Raw genomic sequence first — 12,901 nt, forward strand, 5'->3', positions numbered from 1 at the left:
GGTCAAGTGTCGTGTTGATTTCACATAAAATATCCACTTGTTTGTATGTTGATGGAATCACCAATTGAGTCTCTCTTGAGCCATCTAGCAGTGTTCTACTTCTATGTGGCATCTTCTCAGAGTTGTTTTCCACAAACTCATTTAGTAGTGCTCTTGCTAAACTAGTATGTTGAAGTCCCCTTCTCAATGTACATGTGTTCCCATGTACATATTGGCGCACACCATTTTCAAAGTTCTCCTTGTATCGATAAAATGATGTCTTTGGTATTCTATGTAGCTCATACCATGCTCTAAACAAACAATAGAGCCATTTAGCTTGAATTGGTATCGTGACTTCTCATCTTTCTGATAACATATAGAAAGAACATCATAAACATAATTAGTGCGTGATTTTTGAGACTCTCCCCAAAATTGTTGTCGTAACCTTGTCACCATATCACGATCTGCAAATTGGCAGCATTTTTGTGCACAACAATCAATGCATGATACCCTTTGAATTGATTTGTTTGAAAGGTAAAAAGTCGAAGCTGGTGCTGCTTTTGATTTTTGAGTCCTGTTCATGAAAGTGTATCGTCTCTTCCTTGACAACTGGACAACATTACTCCCATCAAGTTTTTTTCCAACATTGCCATCGTTGGATACATCCTCATATGTAGCATGCATGCCATCAACAGGAACAAAGCGTTGTAATGGGCTCCCATTCAACATTGTTGTCTGCTTGATGGGCCACTTTAGCAAAGTGATGCTACCCACTTCAACCACATCATCAATGCTTGCATTTTCTCTTTCAATACCCACACCCACACAATCAGGACCAAGTTCCTGAAAGTTGACATAATCATGTGGAAATACATATAAGATGGTCCCTTCATTTATGGTTTGCATCATTGTGTCATCTTTTAAAAGGACCCTCTGATTTCTCCAAGACTCTCGAATCATTGCTTCAAATTCTGGGCTTGTCATAGGTATTGCATCTGTAACTAGAGGATCAGAATGATCATGTTCTTCATCACCATTGTAGCTTTCGTGTGGATCAATTAAGTTCCCATTTAATACAAAAGATTGCAAAAGAAGCTTTGACCATCGAACAACACTCCATAATGAGCCTTGGAGAGATGAAGTATCCATTGTAGGAAAAGGTAGGACCACATCCTTCAAGCATTCCTCCACTAGTATGGAGACATTCCCAGCCCTATCTTTGTACCACCACAAGTGGAATCTGGATCTGTTCTACACACACAACCAATACCAACGATTTCATTGTCAAGTATCATATGTACTTTCTCCCCAGATTCGAAGTCCATCCTGTAAGTAAAAAGATTACATTGTTAAATCCATAGTTATAGAAAAATACTCTTCAAACAGAAAATCATGCTACAACATGAAAAAGGTTTGCATAGGTTGGACAAGTGGTGAACCTTGAGACCAAATCCTCCTTGCTATATTAATGGAAGCAAGGTTGGACAAGTGGTGGACCTTGAAACCAAAGCCTCTTTGCTATATGAGAGCATAGGTTGGACAAGTGGTGGACCTAGTTGTAATACCCACTGCCACCTATCAACTACTATAGGACTATGCTTTCCAATGTCCAAGTATCCCTTGAGTCTTTCAAGGTTGAACACGTGGTGGACCTTGAAACAAAAATCCCCTTTCTATATCAGAGCATAGCTTGGACAAGTGGTGGACCTAGTTATAATGCCCAATATCCAAGGTGAAATACCTTAGGACTTTTCTACCTTGCTTGCCAATGTTTACGTAGCCCCTCATTTCTTTAATGGAAGTAAGGTTGGACAAGTGGTGGACCTTGAAACCAAAGCCTCTTTGCTATATTAGAGCATAGGTTGGACCTAGTTTTAATACCCACTGCCACCTATCAACTACTATGACTATGCTTTCCAATGTCCAAGTATCCCTTGAGTCTTTCAAGGTTGAACACGTGGTGGACCTTGAAACGAAAATCCCCTTTCTATATTAGAAAGGTTGAACACATGGTGGACCTTGAAACGAAAATCCCCTTTCTTTATTAGAGCATAGCTTGGACAAGTGGTGGACCTAGTTATAATGCCCAATATCCAAGGTGAAACACCTTAGGACCTTGCTACCTTGCTTGCCAATGTTTACATAGCCCCTCATTTCTTTAATGGAAGCAAGGTTGGACAAGTGGTGGACCTTGAAAGCAAAGCCTCTTTGCTATATGAGAGCATAGGTTGGACCTAGTTGTAATACCCATTGCCACCTATCAACTACTATAGGACTATGCTTTCCAATGTCCAAGTATCCCTTGAGTCTTGCAAGGTTGAACACGTGGTGGACCTTGAAACCAAAATCCCCTTTCTATATCAGAGCATAGCTTGGACAAGTGGTGGACCTAGTTATAATGCCCCTCCTTTCTTTAATGAAAGAAAGGTTGGAAAAGTGGTGAATCTTGAAACCCAAACCCTTTGGCTATATATAGAGGATATCTTGGACAAGTGGTGGGCTTAGTTGTAGTATCCAATGTCCAAGGTCCAAGGTGAACTATGTAAAGACCTTACTTCCAAAAACAAAGTCGTACAAGTGGTTCTCCTTGAAACCAAAACCTCCTTAGTGTATTAGAACATAACTTGGAGAAGTGGTGGACTTAGTTGTAATGGTGAATGTCCAAAGCAAACTATTATAGGACCTTGCTTCCCAAATCAAGTTTGGACAAGTGGTGGATCTTGAAACCAAAACCCCCTTACTCTATTAGAGCATAGCTTAGATAAGTGGTGGACCTAGCTGCCATGGAAGATGTTCAATCTGAACTGCTGCAGGACCTTGCTATTAAATGTCTAAGTAGAGCTAGCTTCTTTAATGGAATCAAGGTTGGGAAAGTGGTGCATCTTGAAACCAAAAGCCCTTTATTGTATTAGAGCATAGCTTGGACAAGTGAGGGACCTAGTTTTAATGTGTGATGTCCAAAGAAAAGTATTACAAGACCTTGCTTTCCAATATTTGAATTGGTCAAGTGGTTAAAACTAAGTATAAAACTTTGACCATTTTCTTCTCGAATTGCCAAAAAGCTAGTTTTAGACACCCCTAAATGAAAATGGTTTAGGGTGGCTTTAAACAATGTTTTTTCAAAGACTTGAACAAAAGGGTTGCCGAAGAGTAATGACAATTTATTGGCTTGAAGTGCCTGAGTATGTGAAAACAAGCCTAGGTTTTCCACGAGGCAAAAGGTGACATAATAAGAACATTGGAAACTTAGGATTGACCATGTGGCCTAAACTTTGGCAAGTGAAGTGGTGGCCAAGTTTTGTGGCACAGTGTGCACTTGGTCCTATATGTGTTGACCACTTGGCTAAATCTAGGACCATAAGGCCAAACCTTTGGCACCTTAAATATAGTATGGGACATAATCTAGAACTGCTATAGTAAATTAGTAGTATAGCTAATATGTTAATATTTGTATTATATTTAAGTATATGCTAATATAATTTATGTTCAAAATTTCACTAATGAAGAATGTTCCCATTTAGCACTCCAGATGCGGGGTCTTAGGGCAATGCCACAATGGGGTGACAAGGCAGCGCTTCCACGTGAGGTTTGGGGGTAGCGCTCTTGATGGGGATGTGGAATATAGCGCTCTCGATGGCGGGGCTTGGGAGGTTGATTTTGGGATATTGTTCAGGGCGGGGTCTTGGGGCAGCGCCCCAGGCGGGGTCCGGGGCAGCGCCCCGCGGGGCTAGGGCAGCGCCCAAAGATTTTTTTTTTTTAAAGTGAATTCTAGTATAGAGTTACGCATGTTTTTCATATTTTCAACCATGATTTCTTTAATTTTGGCCGTGTGAATTGGTTAATTTTTTATATTGCTTTTGTTTTTTTTAATCCTATGATAAAACATGGACTTGTAGCATACGTGGCATTCTAATAAACCCTATCAAGATTAGGCACACAGAGAGCGCACGAGCAACGCACACAGAGAAAGCAGGCGAGCAGCAAACACACAGAAAGCGCACACGGATCGCACACAGTTGGAGTATACGCGCGCGTAGAGGAGCAAGCTCGGCATCGTACACAACACACAGGTGGAGTGCACAGGATTGAAAGTTCGCGCACAAGATAAAGAAACAGCAGCGTACACAACGCTTTCCAGAAGGGCAGGATCGGGCAGTCTTCTCAGGAGACATTGCACACCTCACGAATAGAGAAAAAACAGGTATTTCTCTCTCTCTCACTCTCTGTCTTTCTCCATATAGAGAAGATGGTTCTCTGTAACTCTTCTTGCACACACACTCTCTCGTCAAAAGACAGAGATACATAGTTTAAAAGTATCCCCGCACACATACACATATTCCCACACATCGTCTTCCTCTCTTCCACATACATAACCACAGTGAAATCTGTTATCTTGCTGTCTCTCTCTTGAAAATACATGCACATATTCCCACACATCGTCTTCCTCACTTCCACATACATAACCACAATGAAATCTGTTATCTTGTTGTCTCTCTCTTGAAAATACGTGCACATATTCCCATACATCGTCTTCCTCTCTTCCACATACATAAACACAGTGAAATCTGTTATCTTTCTCTCTCCTCTCTCTAAAAAACAGGTATTTATCTCTCTCTCTCTCTCTATCTATCTATCTCTGTATCTTGCTATCTCTCTCTTGAAAATACATGCTCATGTATGTGTGCGTCTGTGTTATCTATGTGTATGTATGTATATTTGTGTTATTTCATTGTAATACTCATACATAATGCAGATACACAATTACACTTAATTACGATATGCACACATAGTATATATACATACATAAATATCACAAATAACTAACACATTGTAATACTAGTAAAATTGAATGGAAGACTTACTTGCGTGATCTGTTAAAGTCGATTCTTGTAGCGAGTTCTGGATGTATGCTGAGCTGATTTTCCTCTAATCCATTTGTAGATATGATTGTAACTTCTGTTTCTCAAAAATAGTAGTGTTGTTTAGTGATACACCTAATGGACATAAATGGTTTAAACTAGGACATGTAGACAAAAATACGTGTATTTCTTTGGATGAATATATACACTTTTTGGTGACCCTTACCACAAGTGGTGGACCTTGAGACCAGTGGACTATAAGGACCTCCAAACAATACCTTGTACACTCAATCCTTCTTGGTATCTAGGTTGGACAAGTGGTGGACCTTGTTCAAATTCTCTAACCACTCTCTCTAACATGGTGACATAATTTAGGTGTGATAAATTCATATCTATGCAAACTAATATCAGTTTAGGCTTGTTAATTTGAATTTGTTTGAATTTATGTACAATATAATGATTTGAGGTTTGCATATTTGAATTTAGGTGGTATAATGATATCTTTTTGTGGTAAACTTGAATTTAAAATCAATTTCGCGTGGAATATTTTAAATTTAAGTAGTAAAATTTAAATTTTTATAAAAAAGTTTGAATTTTAAAATTTGGGCGGGATATTTTAAAATTTAGGCGGGATATTTAAGATTTGGGAGGGATATTTTAAATTTAGGCGGGAAGGTTTTGAATTTATAGCGAGATCTCCCTTACATAAGAGAGTATAGGTTGGACAAGTGGTGGACCTTCAAGCTAGAGCATCCATGCTACTGGACATGATAGGTAGGGAATCTAGTTGAATATTGTATGTATAATATATATGTAATAGATCTAGCTTGGACAAGTGGTGGACCTTGGAACAAAACCCCATGTAAAACATATCATGCACATTCCAAGTGGTCAAAAAAAATATCATTTAAGATATAGCCTTATAGGTTGGACAAGTGGTGGACCTTAACACCCAGATATTCTTCATATAATGACATAGAGTGGAAAACTGGTGAATCTTGAGACCAAACCATGCTACTAGCGATAATAGCTTGGACAAGTGGTGGACCTTGAAAGTAAACCCCCCATCTACGAAATATCGTGGGTTTAAGGTATTTCGATGGAGCCTAGCATCTTGGAGACATCGTGCATCTTGCTTCTCTTCATGTTTCAATGGAGCCTATCTTGGACAAATGGTGGAGCATCCTTCTCTCCATGTTTCAATGGACCCTAGCTTGGACAAGTGGTGGACCTTTGCTTCTCTCTATTATTCAATAGAGTTAGCTTGGACAAGTGGTGGACCTTGGAACCAAACCCCCATGTAAAACCTATCATGGTCACTCCAAGTGGTGAGAAAGAATAACCTTTAAGATATAGCCTTATAGGTTGGACAAGTGGTGGACCTTAACACCCTAATATTCTTAATATAATGACATAGAGTGAAAAAGTGGTGAATCTTGAGACAAAACCACTCATGCTACTAGCACTAATAGCTTGGACAAGTGGTGGACCTTGAACGTAAACCCCCATGTTTCAATAGAGTTAGCTTCGACAAATGGTGGAGCATCCTTCTCTCCATGTTTCAATGGAGCCTAGCTTAGACAAGTGGTGGACCTTTGTTTCTCTCTATGTTTCAATAGAGTTAGCTTGGACAAGTGGTGGACCTTGGAACCAAAGCCCCATGTAAAACCTATCATGGTCACTCCAAGTGGTAATAAAGAATAACCTTTAAGATGTAGCCTTATAGGTTGGACAAGTGGTGGACCTTAACACGCGCATATTCTTAATATAATGACATAGAGTGGAAAAATGGTGAATCTTGAGACAAAACCACTCAGGCTACTAGTGATAATAGCTTGGACAAGTGGTGGACCTTGAATGTAAACCCCTCATCTACGACATATCGTGGGTTTAATGTTTTTCGATGGAGCCTAGCATCTTGGAGACATGGTGCACCTTGCTTCTCCTCATGTTTCAATGGAGCCTACCTTGGACAAATGGTGGAGCATCCTTCTCTCCATGTTTCAATGGACCCTAGCTTAGACAAGGGGTGGACCTTTGCTTCTCTCTATGTTTCAATAGAGTTAGCTTGGACAAGTGGTGGACCTTGGAACCAAACCCCCATGTAAAACCTATCATGGTCACTCCAAGTGGTAAGAAAGAATAACCTTTAAGATATAGCCTTATAGGTTGGACAAGTGGTGGACCTTAACACCCACATATTCTTAATAAAAGTGGTGAATCTTGAGACCAAACCACTCAGGCTACTAGCAATAATAGCTTGGACAAGTGGTGGACCTTGAATGTAAACCCCTCATCTACGAAATATCGTGGGTTTAATGTATTTCGATGGAGCCTAGCATCTTGGAGACATGGTGCAGCTTGCTTCTCGTCATGTTTCAATGGAGCCTATCTTGGACAAATGGTGGAGCATCCTTCTCTCCATGTTTCAATGGACCCTAGCTTGGACAAGTGGTGGACCTTTGTTTCTCTCTATGTTTCAATAGAGTTAGCTTGGACAAGTGGTGGACCTTGGAAACCAAACCCCCATGTAAAACCTATCATGGTCACTCCAAGTGGTAATAAAGAATAACCTTTAAGATGTAGCCTTATAGGTTGGACAAGTGGTGGACCTTAACACGCGCATATTCTTAATATAATGACATAGAGTGGAAAAGTGGTGAATCTTGAGACCAAACCACTCAGGCTACTACAATAATAGCTTGGACAAGTGTTGGACCTTGAATGTAAACCCCTCATCTACGACATATCGTGGGTTTAATGTTTTTCGATGGAGCCTAGCATCTTGGAGACATGGTGCACCTTGCTTCTCCTCATGTTTCAATGGAGCCTACCTTGGACAAATGGTGGAGCATCCTTCTCTCCATGTTTCAATGGACCCTAGCTTAGACAAGGGGTGGACCTTTGCTTCTCTCTATGTTTCAATAGAGTTAGCTTGGACAAGTGGTGGACCTTGGAACCCAACCCCCATGTAAAACCTATCATGGTCACTCCAAGTAGTAAGAAAGAATAACCTTTAAGATGTAGCCTTATAGGTTGGACAAGTGGTGGACCTTAACACCCACATATATTCTGAATAAAAGTGGTGAATCTTGAGACCAAACCACTCAGGCTACTAGCAATAATAGTTTGGACAAGTGGTGGACCTTGAATGTAAACCTCATCTACGAAATATCGTGGGTTTAATGTATTTCGATGGAGCCTAGCATCTTGGAGACATGGTGCAGCTTGCTTCTCGTCATGTTTCAATGGAGCCTATCTTGGACAAATGGTGGAGCATCCTTCTCTCCATGTTTCAATGGACCCTAGCTTGGACAAGTGGTGGACCTTTGTTTCTCTCTATGTTTCAATAGAGTTAGCTTGGACAAGTGGTGGACCTTGGAACCAAACCCCATGTAAAACCTATCATGGTCACTCCAAGTGGTAATAAAGAATAACCTTTAAGATGTAGCCTTATAGGTTGGACAAGTGGTGGACCTTAACAGGCATATATCTTAATATAATGACATAGAGTGGAAAAAGTGGTGAATCTTGAGACCAAACCACTCAGGCTACTACCAATAATAGCTTGGACAAGTGTTGGACCTTGAATGTAAACCCCTCATCTACGACATATCGTGGTTTAATGTTTTTCGATGGAGCCTAGCATCTTGGAGACATGGTGCACCTTGCTTCTCCTCATGTTTCAATGGAGCCTACCTGGACAAATGGTGGAGCATCCTTCTCTCCATGTTTCAATGGACCCTAGCTTGGACAAGGGTGGACCTTTGCTTCTCTCTATGTTTCAATAGAGTTAGCTTGGACAAGTGGTGGACCTTGGAACCAAACCCCATGTAAAACCTATCATGGTCACTCCAAGTAGTAAGAAAGAATAACCTTTAGATGTAGTAGCCTTATAGGTTGGACAAGTGGTGGACCTTAAAACCCACATATTCTTAATAAAAGTGGTGAATCTTGAGGACCAAACCACTCAGGCTACTAGCATAATAGCTTGGACAAGTGGTTGGACCTTGAATGTAAACCCCTCATCTACGAAATATCGTGGGTTTAATGTTTTTCGATGGAGCCTAGCATCTTGGAGACATGGTGCAGCTTGCTTCTCAATGTTTCAATGGAGCCTATCTTGGACAAATGTGGAGCATCTTCTCTCCATGTTTCAATGGACCCTAGCTTGGACAAGTGGTGGACCTTTGCTTCTCTCTATGTTTCAATAGAGTTAGTTGCTTTGGACGACAAGTGGTGACCTTGGAACCAAACCCCATGTAAAAACCTATCATGGTCACTCCAAGTGGTAAAAAGAATAACCTTTAAGATGTAGCCTTATAGGTTGGACAAGTGGTGGACCTTAACACGCGCATATTCTTATATAATGACATAGAGTGGAAAAGTGGTGAATCTTGAGACCAAACCACTCAGCTACTAGCAATAATAGCTTGGACAAGTGTTGGACCTTGAATGTAAACCCCTCATCTACGAAATATCGTGGGTTTAATGTTTTCATGGAGCCTAGCATCTTGGAGACATGGTGCACTTGCTCTCCTCATGTTTCAATGGACCTACCTTGGACAAATGGTGGAGCATCCTTCTCTCCATGTTTCAATGGACCCTAGCTTAGACAAGGGGTGGACCTTTGCTTCTCTCTATGTTTCAATAGAGTTAGCTTGGACAAGTGGTGGACCTTGGAACCAAACCCCCATGTAAAACCTATCATGGTCACTCCAAGTAGTAAGAAAGAATAACCTTAAGATGTAGCCTTATAGGTTGGACAAGTGGTGGACCTTAACACCCACATATTCTTAATAAAAGTGGTGAATCTTGAGACCAAACCACTCAGGCTACTAGCAATAATAGCTTGGACAAGTGGTGGACCTTGAATGTAAACCCTCATCTACGAAATATCGTGGGTTTAATGTATTTCGATGGAGCCTAGCATCTTGGAGACATGGTGCAGCTTGCTTCTCGTCATGTTTCAATGGAGCCTATCTTGGACAAATGGTGGAGCATCCTTCTCTCCATGTTTCAATGGACCCTAGCTTGGACAAGTGTGGACCTTTGTTTCTCTCTATGTTTCAATAGAGTTAGCTTGGACAAGTGGTGGACCTTGAACCAAACCCCCATGTAAAACCTATCATGGTCACTCCAAGTGGTATAAAGAATAACCTTTAAGATGTAGCCTTATAGGTTGGACAAGTGGTGGACCTTAACACGCGCATATTCTTAATATAATGACATAGAGTGGAAAAAGTGGTGAATCTTGAGACCAAACCACTCAGGCTACTACCATAATAGCTTGGACAAGTTTGGACCTTGAATGTAAACCCCTCATCTACGACATATCGTGGGTTTAATGTTTTTCGATGGAGCCTAGCATCTTGGAGACATGGTGCACTTGATTCTCCTCATGTTTCAATGGAGCCTACCTTGGACAAATGGTGGAGCATCCTTCTCTCCATGTTTCAATGGACCCTAGCTTAGACAAGGGTGGACCTTTGCTTCTCTCTATGTTTCAATAGAGTTAGCTTGGACAAGTGGTGGACCTTGGAACCAAACCCCATGTTAAAACCTATCATGGTCACTCCAAGTGGTAAGAAAGAATAACCTTTAAGATGTAGCCTTATAGGTTGGACAAGTGGTGGACCTTAACACCCACATATTCTTAAGTAAGTGGTGAATCTTGAGACCAAACCACTCAGGCTACTAGCAATAATAGCTTGGACAAGTGGTGGACCTTGAATGTAAACCCCTCATCTACGAAATATCGTGGGTTTAATGTATTTCGATGGAGCCTAGCATCTTGGAGACATGGTGCAGCTTGCTTCTCGTCATGTTTCAATGGAGCCTATCTTGGACAAATGGTGGAGCATCCTTCTCTCCATGTTTCAATGGACCCTAGCTTGGACAAGGGGTGGACCTTTGCTTCTCTCTATGTTTCAATAGAGTTAGCTTGGACAAGTGGTGGACCTTGGAACCAAACCCCCATGTAAAACCTATCATGGTCACTCCAAGTGGTAAGAAAGAATAACCTTTAAGATGTAGCCTTATAGGTTGGACAAGTGGTGGACCTTAACACCCGCATATTCTTAATATAATGACATAGAGTGAAAAGTGGTGAATCTTGAGACCAAACCACTCAGGCTACTAGCAATAATAGCTTGGACAAGTGGTGGACCTTGAATGTAAACCCCTCATCTACGAAATAGTGGGTTTAATGTTTTCGATGGAGCCTAGCATCTTGGAGACATGGTGCAGCTTGCTTCTCCTCATGTTTCAATGGAGCCTATCTTGGACAAATGGTGGAGCATCCTTCTCTCCATGTTTCAATGGACCCTAGCTTGGACAAGGGGTGGACCTTTGCTTCTCTCTATGTTTCAATAGAGTTAGCTTGGACAAGTGGTGGACCTTGGAACCAAACCCCCATGTAAAACCTATCATGGTCACTCCAAGTAGTAATAAAGAATAACCTTTAAGATGTAGCCTTATAGGTTGGACAAGTGGTGGACCTTAACACCGCATATTCTTAATATAATGACATAGAGTGGAAAAGTGGTGAATCTTGAGACCAAACCACTCAGGCTACTACCAATAATAGCTTGGACAAGTGTTGGACCTTGAATGTAAACCCCTCATCTACGACATATCGTGGGTTTAATGTTTTCGATGGAGCCTAGCATCTTGGAGACATGGTGCACCTTGCTTCTCCTCATGTTTCAATGGAGCCTACCTTGGACAAATGGTGGAGCATCCTTCTCTCCATGTTTCAATGGACCCTAGCTTGGACAAGGGGTGGACCTTTGCTTCTCTCTATGTTTCAATAGAGTTAGCTTGGACAAGTGGTGGACCTTGGAACCAAACCCCCATGTAAAACCTATCATGGTCACTCCAAGTAGTAAGAAAGAATAACCTTTAAGATGTAGCCTTATAGGTTGGACAAGTGGTGGACCTTAACACCCACATATTCTTAATAAAAGTGGTGAATCTTGAGACCAAACCACTCAGGCTACTAGCAATAATAGCTTGGACAAGTGGTGGACCTTGAATGTAAACCCCTCATCTACGAAATATCGTGGGTTTAATGTATTTCGATGGAGCCTAGCATCTTGGAGACATGGTGCACCTTGCTTCTCCTCATGTTTCAATGGAGCCTATCTTGGACAAATGGTGGAGCATCCTTCTCTCCATGTTTCAATGGACCCTAGCTTGGACAAGTGGTGGACCTTTGTTCTCTCTATGTTTCAATAGAGTTAGCTTGGACAAGTGGTGGACCTTAACACCCATTCTTAATATAATGACATAGAGTGGAAAAGTGGTGAATCTTGAGACCAAACCACTCAGGCTACTAGCGATAATAGGCTTGGACAAGTGTTGGACCTTGAATGTAAACCCCTCATGTACGAATAATCGTGGGTTTAAGGTATTTCGATGGATCCTAGCATCTTGGAGACATGGTGCAGCTTGCTTCTCTTCATGTTTCAATGGAGTCTATCTTGGACAAATGGTGGAGCATCCTTCTCTCCATGTTTCAATGGACCCTAGCTTAGACAAGTGGTGGACCTTTGCTTCTCTCTATGTTTCAATAGAGTTAGCTTGGACAAGTGGTGGACCTTGGAACCAAACCCCCATGTAAAACCTTTCATGGTCACTCCAAGTGGTCAGAAAGAATAACCATTAAGATATAGCCTTATAGGTTGGACAAGTGGTGGACCTTAATACCCAAATATTCTTAATATAATGACACAGAGTGAAAAAGTGGTGAATCTTGAGACCAAACCCCTCATGCTACTAGCGTTAATAGGTTGGACAACTGGTGGACCTTGAATGTAAACCTTCCATGTTTCAATAGAGTTAGCTTCGACAAATGGTGGAGCATCCTTCTCTCCATGTTTCAATGGAGCCTAGCTTGGACAAGTGGTGGACCTTTTGCTTCTCTCTATGAGAAAATAAAGTTAGCTTGGATAAGTGGTGGACCTTGGAACCAAACCCCTATGTAAAACATATCATGGACATTTCAAGTGGTGAGAAAGAATACCCTTTAAGATATACCCTTATAGGTTGGACAAGTGGTC

Source organism: Adiantum capillus-veneris, chromosome 29 (assembly GCF_014529385.1).
Source record: "Adiantum capillus-veneris isolate H3 chromosome 29, ASM1452938v2, whole genome shotgun sequence".
In the NCBI taxonomy this organism is placed as follows: domain Eukaryota; kingdom Viridiplantae; phylum Streptophyta; class Polypodiopsida; order Polypodiales; family Pteridaceae; genus Adiantum; species Adiantum capillus-veneris.